Source organism: Artibeus jamaicensis, unplaced genomic scaffold, assembly GCF_021234435.1.
Source record: "Artibeus jamaicensis isolate MK-2021 breed Jamaican fruit bat unplaced genomic scaffold, CSHL_Jam_final contig_391, whole genome shotgun sequence".
NCBI classification, from domain to species: domain Eukaryota; kingdom Metazoa; phylum Chordata; class Mammalia; order Chiroptera; family Phyllostomidae; genus Artibeus; species Artibeus jamaicensis.
The window spans coordinates 12,415,701-12,428,077 of NW_026521814.1; the positions used below are offsets into that span (position 1 = coordinate 12,415,701).

Genomic DNA, 12,377 nt, shown 5'->3' on the forward strand with positions numbered 1-12,377 from the left:
ATCAAGTTTAGTATACTATCAAAGAATATCCATGACTATTTGAAAAGATGATTAAAATACTTCTCTCTTTCCCAACCACACATCTGCATGTAGGCCAGATTTTCCCTGTATACTCCAAACAGAGCAATTCGTTACAACAGATTGAAGACAGGCATTTTCTTCTTTCAAGCTAGACATCAGTTTGTAAAAATGTAAAAAAAAAAATGCCACTCTTCTCACTACTTTAAAAATATAGTTATTTCCTTAAAATATTTATTTATGCTAACATATAATGGATTTAGTATTTTTAATCAATAATTTTTGTAATTTCTGAAATTTAATTTTAAATACAAAAAACAGCCATATATATATATATCCCACATAAACATATGCTGCTTAGGTTCCCAATGTTTCAGAGTGTAAAGGGGTTCTGAGATTAAAAACTTTGAGAACCACAAGCCTAAAACAAAACCCTGAGATGTCTATTTTGCTTCAAGACCCAAGGACAGTAGAGACAAGCTAATATCCTTATGGTCAGGTTGACTCAGGATGCTATTTAAAGTCTTCTTGCTACTGTTGGTTTCCCTGCAGCTCAAACTTGAGTATAAAATCTTTAATGAAATGTTTAGGATATTTTTGGGTTCCCGTGTCCAAAGACAGTTTCCACTTCACTAAATCTATAAACTCCTGAGAGGATCATCCTGATAGAACTAGTAACAAGGGAACTTACTGTGTGCATTTTATGAAGGAGTCCTATAAGGTCAAGGACGGTAATCCCTTCACAAACTCAAATTTTCCTAAGCTAAAAATTCCTGCTAGGATATGCAGCTACACTTCCTACAATCTTGAAATTTTCCATGTCCTCTAACATGTAAACCATGCACCCCTTTAGTTAGGGATGATTACCAAATAAGGGATCTAGGATTAGGAAGGAAAAAGCAGGTGCGGTGGGTGGCAGAGCAGCAGTCTTAGTTTAAGCAAGGCAGCATTCAGACAAACAACAGAAGTTAGAGCAAAGAAAGTAAATGAAATCTTGGAACTGTTCTCACTCCATGAGGAGGGAGGGAGGCCACAAAGGCAAGTCAGTGTTTGCCTATGTGTAACATGTTCAGTGTTGAGACCGTGAGACTCAACCCTGTCAGAGAAAAGGTTTGAAAAATTCTGATTCAGCTATATATATATGTATAAGAGACCAGAAGTTGAAAAACATAACCTCTTACTATGCATAATGTCTGCAGCAGTGGGAGAAATAAATTGGTTAACATATTCTCAAAATTGGGATGAAAGAGATCCTGCATAGTTCCTGCATTATTATACAAAGGACTATAATAACCAGCATTCTCTTTCTCTAGTCTTCTATTTTTATTTAATGTCAGTGAATTTTAAAAAAATTATGAGAGCTTTTATAGATTCATTAGTGATTGAGATCACCCCAACAGTATTTTTGCCTTGAAACCCTTTTGTTCCTCAACCACAAAGTAAGAGTCAGGGGTCAGAAAGAGAACGCTGAATGACGACCTTGCACACCGGCGTTTTCAGAGCTGAGCGGGCTGCTGTCCAATCACCATGCCTCCTCCTCCACAGCCCAGGCTTCAACATATGGTGTACACAGAACTGCGGTGAGTCAACATTCTGCTAGATCATAAAACAGAAAACATGCACATGGAACCCAGTCACTGGTGTTTCAGACTGCACGGAGCACTGCGGTCTGTGTGCATGGCAGCAAGGGACCGACTCAGACTGCTCGAAGCCTGGTCACAAAACAAAAGTTCCTTAGAAAGGGCAGAAATCTGGAACAGAAGGTGACACTGTATGTATCAGGGTCAGAAAAATTAAAGGCTGAAACAATGTTCTGGGAATCTCTATGAACATATCCAATAAGCAAAAGAACAAGGATGCCCGAGCGCTTCACCCCAGGGTACCTAGGAAGAAGAGGGATTACACCCTGACTGCCGTGCTGCAGTGGATTTCAGTGCTGACCACGAGCACTTGCCTCGCTCTGCGCTACCAGCTTTCATGTGAAGGGAAACGGCTACAATTGTGGGAGGTGGGGGCTTGCAAACCTGACTCTACTAGAGCTTACTAATTGTGAGTCTGACCTGGGAAGTCAATCGGACAAATGGGCATTAGTTGACATTACTATCAGCAAAAAAATGTTTTTAACTTGATTCTTGAGGTACCCAATATTAAGGACATTTATATGGGAAGAAATGCAGGCATCACTGGTAAGACTTCCACAGACGGTAATCAGAACATGAAAGATGCCGTAACCTAGGCCATTCCAGAGGAACGTCTGTCCCTTTTTGTCTTTCTGCAGTGAGCATTTCCTAAGCTACCAGACATTTTCTACAGCATGAATGGCAGTTTAATAAGACGTATCGTTTGATGTGGAGCTAATGTTCCATTTGATTCCAGCCAACATTAGTCTGTTATGATTTCAGCCCCCATGTATGTGACAATGATATGTATGGCATACATGTGACAATATATGTGTGGGTATAAATGACAATTATTTAAATTATAAATAAAAGATAAAATCAAGCATGGGGCACAGTTGAAAATTTTGCTGGTTAAAGTTTCATGAAGAAATGTATGTTGAATTTACAGGTACAAGGGAACTCTTACACAAACATGACCAGAACTCAATATACTCTTACCAGCTCTAATGCGAAGTGAGGACTACCATGTAAACAGAATACCTAGAAGTTTCTTAAGTTACGGTAGCCCCCCTTTATCCATGGGGGAGATATTTCAAGACCCCCAGTGAATGCCTGAAACTGGGGACAGTACCCTGTGAACCCTGACATACACTATGTTTTTTCCTATACATACATATATATGACTAAGCTTAATTTATAAATTAGGCACAGTAAGAGATAAGCGCAATCATTAATTATGAAACAGAACAATTATAACAATATACTATAATATATGTGATATTAAGTTTACTTAATAACGTGGCATTATTAAGTAAAGTAAGGGCTACTTGAACACAAGCACTGTCACAAGGGTGACAGTCAATCTGATAAGTGCTACTGCTATGAAGTGACCGACAAGCGGGGAGCAGACACGGTGTGGAGATGCTGGAGGAAGACTTGACTCAGGTCCCAGGTGGGAAGGAGCAGGACAACACAAGATTCCGTCAGGCCGCTCAAAACAATGTGCAATTCAAGACTTAGGAAGTGCTTACTTCGGAAGTTTTCCATTTAATATTTCTGGACCTCTGTTGACTGTGGGTAACAAACCGGGGAAAGGGGGGATACTCTACCACACTTTAAAGAATTCTCTAAAATGTTCTTAGTTGAAAGATAGCACTTCTTTTTTTCCCCCAGTTCCACTTAAGGACACAGAAAGGATACTGTGCCAATGCCCAACACATCTCATACATGAATGGCATGGTCCACCAGGCTTACCAAAATGAAAAGGCAGATAACATGTGTTTTTAAATGTCTAAGGAGTCTTCTTCTGTTTAACTCCAGACTCAATGCAGCTTTCTAATAAGCAACATCATTTGTTATTCAAAAAGCACTGCGTGATTTATGTCAAGCAGGTGTGAACAAGCTTCTGCTGAAAACACCACTGCATGTGTGCATTACTGTGCTAACACTGTTGGAACACCCAGGGATGCTGGGAACCAGGGATCAGAAAACAAAAGGTGGCTGGAAAGAAAGTGAAAGAAGACTTATCTGACTCAACCAACATCAAGCATAGAGAAACAGCAATTTCTACGTAACCATACCAGTCTACAAGAGAGAATTATTTAAAATTCTCACATTATCACAATGAAAATTAATGATATTTATAGTTCACAAATGACAATTAGATCAAATTCAGCTTTCTCATAAACTTAAATATTTGTTATACTCTTAAAAGGCAATGCATAAATGCTAGTAGTAAATATTTTCCCAGGAACAATGAAATGCTCAAAAATAAAGGTAAAGTAATATAATTTAGTAGAATTGGGTTCTACTAAAGACTCTAGTATAGAAAAACATTTCATCACCACTAAGAAAAAAAGGCTGTTAAAAGCACAGGCAAAATTAATCTCTGGAGTTAGATGTCTCTTCAGGGACTCCCTGATAAACTTCAGGGAGTCAGGAAAAGACAGAGGTTAGGAGGGTTCTGATGAAGGCTGCCCAGGACACTGGTGATGTTCTATTTCTTGACCTGAGCATTAGCTACCCAAATGTGTTCATTTGGCAATAATTCATCAATTTTATGACTTCTGTATTTTATTATGTACTTATTTGTGTATCATACTCAAATAGGCTTATGCACTATGTTTTTTTTTCTGTGTGTATGTTACACTTTAACATTTAAAGAAAGTCCTCGGGGAATCAATAAATGTGGCTCCTTACAGTTCCACTGCTCTTAGTACAATGTCAGAAGTTCACTGACCCAGCATAAGGAGGTGCAACGATGATCTCAAATAGCACTTGTTGGGGGCCAAAACATCTCAGGGAGGTCCCATGCACAAATTTATCATGCCATGGTTAAAAGACTGTGGAGAGAAGGGTTTGCAGGAACTACTTACTATAAAGGACACATGGACGAAACCAAGGGGGAGGATGGCAGCAAGGAGGGAGGTGGGTTTGGCTGCAGTGTGGGGGGAGAAAATGCAGATAACTGTAACTGAACAACAATAAAATTAAAAAGAAAAAGGAAAAAAAGAAATGAGTAAAATTAATATATGCTTACAATCAAGCTTTAGAACTCACACTGATACAGGGTGCAGCCAGGGAGGGCTCCCCCGCAAAAAAAAAAGATTTGGAATGGTGTCCAGAATTCAAAGTGTATAGGAATAATGGAGAGACATGTAAGATGTCCTCACCCCCCCCCCCACAGGTGTGAGTTGGGGGGAAAAGACAGTTTTGTACAGCCACAGCCTTGCAGCTAATCCATGGCATTGTCTTTTAACATATCTATAGCCTTTGGCGGTCACTTGGATATGTTAAATGGCTGTGGCCAGGCTTGGAGCTAGGGGGATGAAGTCACTTCCCCCCAAGATGTAACTGGGGGCAGGTCCCCCAAGTTACAGCGCCTGCGTAGGGGCCTGGAGAAGATTGGCTCGAGGACATGGGATGATTACTGCCCAGACTAATGATGGCAGCCCAGTAAACTTGTATTAATACAGAAATACTGGCAGGTGTAACTGATCTTGGGAGGAGTCGGAAACAGGGGTACAGAGGAAGATGGGTGCTAGGATCTAAAAGCCAGACACGGCAGCCATTGGGGGAGAGAGCCACGCGGTTTCAGCAGAGTGAGGACGCCCTCTTGGTGAGGTGAAAGAGGGAGCCACGTGGTTTTGGCAGAGTGCGGACCCCCTCTTTCCCAGATGAAAGGGAAAAACCATGCAGCTTTGCCAGAATGGAGATCCCTGCAACCAGGTGAAAAAGAAAGCCACATGCTTCTGGTGGAGTGCAGACTCCTGCAGCTTTGGTAGAAAAGGCCCACGCGGCTTTGGGGTGCCCCCTTTGGCCGCGGGGCCTGAAAAGCAAGAGAGACTTTGACTGGAACTGGGTACAAAGGACTCTTGCCAGTGGACCATGAGAGGGTACCACAGTACTTTGGATTAACTCGAGAGAGATCCTGCCTGCACAGTGATACAGCTGACGGTGCCAGCGGCCTGCAACACAGACCTGTGCTCCTTTCCTGATTTACGGTACCCAGAGTTGGGACAGTGGGAGAAGGGAGCGCTGTGTGGGTGTAGGTGTACAACCTAAAGGACTCTGATATTTTAGTGGAGGCGTTAGGCCTGAATAGCATTAAATAAACATTTTGTTTCCTTTTCACAAATCTCTGGCTTTAAGAGATGTCTTTCCAATTGGCGGCGGACAGAAGAGCCCAGTAGATTTTAGTATTTTGTTTTTGGGAGGGGCCCCTGTTGTATAGCAGTTTTGGGCATCCCTAGATGGGCCAAATATTGTATTGCCCCTCCCTCGGACCTCTTGTTCGGTAACAACACTTTCAGAAAAAAGTCAATCAGTTGGCCAACAGAAAAGACAGATCCTTTCCTTGATGATTACATAAACATCTACATTTTCTAAAGATGCAAAGGAAAAAAGACCCACAAAGAATGCTTTGTTTTTAGAAACTTTTCAGAATTTGATTCTAGAAAAAAAACTAAAAGCGGGCCCAACTGAAACCATAATCCTCATTTACCAATAGAAAAACAATCAAAGCCCTTCGAAAATAAAACCCTCAGCTCTCAGGCTTCCGAGGCGCCAGCCAGCGGAGGAAGCAGCCCTGCGCGCTGTGCGTCCCCCCTGCATCCGCCCCCACGTTACATTGATCTGACTCGGGTTTCGCCAGGAGTTGCTCAGCTCAGAAACTCATTTAGCTTAAATTCGATGCTTACATAAATTTAATGAAAATCATTAAACTTTAAAGAGAGTGTTTTATAAGCCTTTTTAAAGGAAATCCTGTGCAGAACGGTATGATGAAAATGATGGCAACCAGAAACTGAACACTAAACCCTTGACACGGGCAAGGAGGAGCGAACAAAGGAACAGTTTCACTGCGCAGCCTACCCACAGAACGCATTTATTATGCAAGCGCAGCAGCAAGTACACGCTGCAATTGTTTTAAAAAAAGAAAACATTCCTGGTTCTGTCTTCGTATGTAACAGATTATTTCTTCACAACCTTCATAAGGATGGTGAAAATAATGACTACTCTTACAACTATCTAAAATATTTGGCTGTAAGATTCAATTTACATTTTTCAAGTCTGACTTTGTTCTCAGCAAAGTTTCTTTTACCCTTCCCATGCGATTACATGCCTTTGGATCTACTGCTTGACCACTTTTATGAGGAGGCTGAGAAAAATCCAATCTACAGAATGCTACAGATCTAAACTTAATTTGCCCTAAATTTTACTGGACATACTTTCCTGTTTCAGTCTTTTATAAATACAGCTCTTTTCACTGAAATTGTGAGCAGGACTTCACAAAACAATAAACAAACATAAAATTTCCCTTACCAACCTCAACCTAATTTCCACAGAATCCCCTTTGCAAACAATAGTGCTAGTGTAAACAGTGACCATGTAAAACAGTACTAACTAAACACTAAATATGCAGGGGCAACAGGGAAGCCTACGTAATTCATATTATGACTGGGTAAATTCCTGCTGCCCTTTATTAGTGTCTCACTTATTAAATCTCATTCATAATTACAAATTATGTTTTTAAAAAGAAAACAGAATGATTAGTTTAGAACAATTACTAATGGTGAGGTCCTTTCAAATATCAATATTTTAAGATGTACAGAAACTATGCATATAGACCACATGTTCATAAATCACACATATTCTTTAAAAATAAGTGATTAAAGGCAAATGAAGTGGAGGCAGTCCTCAATTCTGTATTGACCCACGTTTCCAAAATAATCTTAAAATCTTCGGTAAAGACTCTTAGCTCCTTCACTAAAAATAAGTACTTTTCAAAAATGTTAAATTGAAGCTAATCAGTGTTAAGGAGTCAAGCTCTTTGGAAATCTAAACTTTAACATTTGAAATACGTAAGTATGCATGTGTTCCATCTCACTTGTTACCAAATTTCCTTAAGCTAAGGAAAAACAGGAAACAGGTTAGCAAGCACCACCTTGTGGATTCCCTAGAAAATGTTTTCTCTATTCAGTAGTTACAGAGATAAATCATTATAGCCAATACACTATTCTTGATACTCAAAATGTTACTTTAATTTAAATCAAAGCGTTCAGTAAAGGTTAACTTCCCAGCACCCAAATAACAATAGCTGTAATTAAGTGCATTTGTGGCCATCAGGTAAGATCCTTCTCCTAGAATCTGCCATGTGTTCTGGCCATGTCAGCCTTGGTCTTTCCCATAAGGAAATCACCAGGGAGCTTCAGGGGACTCAGGCACCTCTGCCTTGGAAAGAGTCTGGCTGACAAGGCAGAGCAGCAGGGTAAACTGGAGCAGTTCTGCACAGGGTGGAGGGGCCATGGTGTCTCGCAGTAACTGGCTGTCTGGGGTGAATGTGTTGTGCTGGTGATGGTCTGCAGGAGCCTGGACTTAAAAAAGCAGATCAACATTCGAATTCAGGATATCAATTCAGGATTCAGGATACCAAGTACAAACCCCAGCTCCTTGTGGATGATGATGCAAGACTGCTACAGCTGGAAACCCAGGGAAATCAGAATTGCTGCAACTATTTATATAGGATGAAAGCTGTGACACCATCCGTGCCTCTGAGATCCCATTTCATGCTGAACACTGGCATCCCCATTCCTTCATGAGCAAGAATTTTTGCCTGCTACAGCTTCGGAACACTAGTACTCCTTTCAAAGGGGTGTGCAAGGCCCGCACTGATGACCTGCTGGGTGGCTATGAGACAGCTGCTGTGGGACAGGGGTCTTTGGCCAGAGAGAACACCTGTACTACCAAGAGGCTCTGAGTGAGCTGGCCACAGTGGTCAAAGCACAAAGTGGGAGCTCTCTGCAATATCAGCCAGCTGCCAAAGCCCTAACCCCATCCCCTGAAGTTTCCTCAACAATCATCCAGGTGACATACCTCCCACTCTCTAGTCAGAAGTCAGACGTGGCCAGCACTTCCTGAGTTGAAGAGCTTCAAGGACAACTGTAAGACATGGAGAGCACCTGTGATGGTGCAGAAGGGTTCCTGCTGTTGAAGGAGCCCAGAGACTGCACTGTGCCTCCCAAGAGCCCGTCAGGTCCCAGCTGGAGCAGATGAAGCTCAGGGCGTGTCCAGAGCTCTCAGAGCTCTTGCCTAGAGAATCGTCATCCAAACCTTTCTTACAGCCGGTTTCAAAACATCACTCAAGAATTCATTCTCCCTTGGTAGCCCATTTTTCTGGAGTTGGATTCAGATATTTTTCTTAATGTTCCCATCAAGCTTCCTCAGAAAATCCTCACTTGGTTTTGATCACAGTTCTTCTGCCCTTGTCCAGACTGCAAATAACCCCGAGGGTGAGAGAACTAGGGTGATGAGAATGGTCACACCAATGTACCGGCCTGACTTTACAAATTAATAAAATGAAAAATTAAACAATTTTAAAAAATCCTCTCCTAAAGCACTTGAAATATTTATAGCCAAACCATGACATTGGATCTTTACAGCATTTTTGGGAGTTAGGCTAAAGAGATAGATATATTATGCAGTCATGAACCTTGATAATCTTATATACCAAAGGAATTAAAAAGGCATTCCTCAGGGGAGAAGTTAGAATGATTCTCCTAATTTTGTAATGTAGCAAAGTCAAAGAATATTGCCTTGCAAAATAGAGGCCGTTGTTGTTTATAAAAACTAAATCAAACTCTAAAATTCAGTGGAACTAATAAAGAGACACATCCATAGATATGTGTGTGTGTGTGTGTGTGTGTCTCATAAGCGAAAGTTTACAAATTTAGTTAGGAGTTAAGGTACATAGTATATGACGATAAAAACAACAATGAAAAAGACTTTAGAAATAGCGTGGTTTTATTTTTCCTGTAACATTAAAGAAAAAATATAATATCCTAAATTTACATAGTGGCCTGGAGTTGTCTCGCCTGCCAGCCAAAAGATATATTTTTTTTGGCCCACACAATGATTTTTAAAGGCCCAAAATAATTGCCAATGTTTAAAATTAGAAAATTCCTCAACATTCCCCATTGTCTATGTTACTTATCTGCCTACTGTAGGCATCCGAGTTGCGGCCCCTTGGTTTACAGCTTTTCTAACTTCCCTAATGTTTTCTTCAGGGTTCTTTCACCTGCTAATCTTCGGGCGGGGTGGGGGGGACAGTAACAGCAACCAAACTCATTCCTCACAATGTTAGGGAGCATGTTAACTGCTTGAGGACACTTCCCCAGTTTTCTCCTTAAAAGGTGCTTAATCCCGACTCTACTACACATTGATGTTGCACCAATGTCTCTGCTGGAGGTTTACAGAAAACCCAAGTCGGAGACTGGCTGGAAGGATGAAGATTTGTGTTACGCAGGGTTTGACATTCACTTTACGGAAGAAGAAAAAAGACTAAATACTTGGAGGGGGGATTAAGACAGAACATTACTGTGGCAAGTCTTAGTTGGTTTAAGATCTGAGAGCATTTTAAATTTCTATCACCAAAAAAAAGAAAAATAATAAATTTCTATAAGCTCCCACATCTGTTTTAATAAAATTAGCTCAGAGCAGAGCACACCATTTGACTAATGTCTCTAATGACTTTTTTATTAGTTTAAAAAGTGATTGTTTACAATAGAACTACCATATTATATTTAGTTGCCTGGTGACAGTACAACAGACAACATTTCTATACCAGCTTTCTTAGGGAATCTTTTTATAATAAGGCACCGGAAAATAAAATATGAAGCTGATTAAACTTTATCTTTGATTTGAATTCTTTAAAAAAGAGTATGTAAACACATACTCTAATGTATGTATCATTATCTAATGATAACAAACATTGTGTTAAATGCACCAGTTCATCCAGCATTGGCAATATACTTTTATAATAGAGAAAAAACTTCAGATGGATTTAAAGAAAAGAGATTCGAAATATAAAGCATAAGACTTTAAAATGGTAGGCTGCATTCATTGCAGGTTATAATACAAATTCTAAGTCTGCCTGAAAATGGTAAGTTTGAAAAACTGCTTCTTGATATTTTTAAAGCTGCTACATTTTTCCCAATAAATAAATTTAGATAAAATTCACCTACTGTAAATTCTTGCTAACTCTAGAGATTATTAGTTAAATGCATTTTAATTTTATTTCCATAAAACTTTTAAGTTTTAAGATAAAAGGTAGATATGTCAACTTTTTAAAAATGCACCTTGCCACCTAGTAGTGGCAGCTAAAAATACATACAAGCAACATATCAGAATTGCATATTTATTTTAAATGTAAACTTACTAATAAAAAAACTACCTTGGGACAGATTTTATTTTTTGCAAATTATCTAATATTGCTACACTTACCATACATTTATTTTCCTTCTTCCTTGGTAACAGAAAATAGCTTATTATAACAAATGTTAGACATTTTCTGTTGAAATTTTTTTCATTATTGACTAAATGAAAATTATTTCCAAAAATACCATTTAAAATTTTTCAAATGCCTCTATTTTCCCTAAGGTAAATTATTATAGTTGAAAAACAAGATGAAAGGAAAGTGTTAATCTGAACTAAATGAGGTCTCACCTCAAACAAGCCTGAGACCTGTGTGTGCGATCACAGCAACTTCCCTCCCACCCTTCTCAAAGTTGGCACTCGTGAGAGAGAGAGAGAGAGAGAGAGAGAGAGAGAGAGAGAGAGAGAGAGTGTGTGTGAGAGAGAGTGAGCGCGAGAGACAGACCACAAGAGAAAGCACAAGAGCGCCTCTGTCTGGAGAGGCCTAAGCCCAGCAGAGGCGGGGAGAGGGCGGTGCAGACAGGGGCTCAGTCTCCCAGGAGCACTGCTGAGCAGTCTTGAAAACTCAGGATGCAGGCTGCTGAGTATTCTGCAGGTCTCCTTGCTGTACAGCCGAGTTTGTTTCGTCCTTCCTTTTCAGTACTGTACTATTAATCCACTGTGCTCCTTTTTCTTGTTTTTTTGAAATAATATCCTTTTAACTTCAACCAAAAGACTACATTGACAAGTTGAGAATCATTTCTCATTCAAGGAATATAACCTGAAGTCTCTAGTTAACTTTTAAACATGATGAAGGGGGGAAAAACATGAATTGTGTTTTGTGTTTTTATGGTTCTCATCTTTAACTACATATTTTTCACACACATATAATGAGATAACATCCAAATCTGAGAATATTAACAAATGCCATCCAAAGACTTAAATAGGTGGTATTACCAAAAACAACTTGCAGGGGTTAAAAAGTCAAAAGTCAACCAATTTTTTCTGAATTAAATAAAGTATTATTAGCAATACATGAAGTGTCCTATAAGCTGCTGAATTCATCTCTGCTTTGGGGTTTCAGCACATTCTGGAAAGTAATCTTTAGCAGGAGCTTTTTGGTCCATTGCTTAATGACTTCTTCTATTCGGCAACTTTAGAAACACTTAATAAGACAGTGCCTAACCCACCAAGGCCTGAGAGGGAGCTTGAGCAAGGAAGGGCTTCCCTTTCCCATCGCCTCCTAGTGGCCTGATGGAGAAGTTTGTTTCCTGGTGAACACTGGACCCTGGACCCACAGCAACGCTGAAGGGACCAGCAAACCAACCCCGACTAACAAGCCCTGTGCTTGCACATACTAGTCAGTGTCCCTCTCCTCTGCTTTGAAACTTGAATGAAGAATGGAGAGGCTTTTTACAGAATATGAAGCAGTGGAAATCCAACCAGAATTTCACCAGAAAAAAATTTTTTTAATTCAGCTGATAAAAGCAACCAAGCCCAAAGCAAATGCTACATCTGCCCATAACATGCATCAATATTGCAGGAATATCT

At 40.0% G+C, this 12,377-nt stretch overlaps 1 protein-coding gene and 1 pseudogene across 1 annotated transcript in view; one reads left to right on the forward strand and one right to left on the reverse strand.

Annotated features, from left to right (window-relative positions):
• CHN1 (chimerin 1) overlaps nucleotides 1-12,377 on the reverse strand; it is a 158,463-nt gene that overhangs the window by 136,344 nt on the left and 9,742 nt on the right. The window lies entirely within an intron of this gene.
• Nucleotides 7,942-8,628, forward strand: LOC119057212 (protein C1orf43 homolog; annotated as a pseudogene).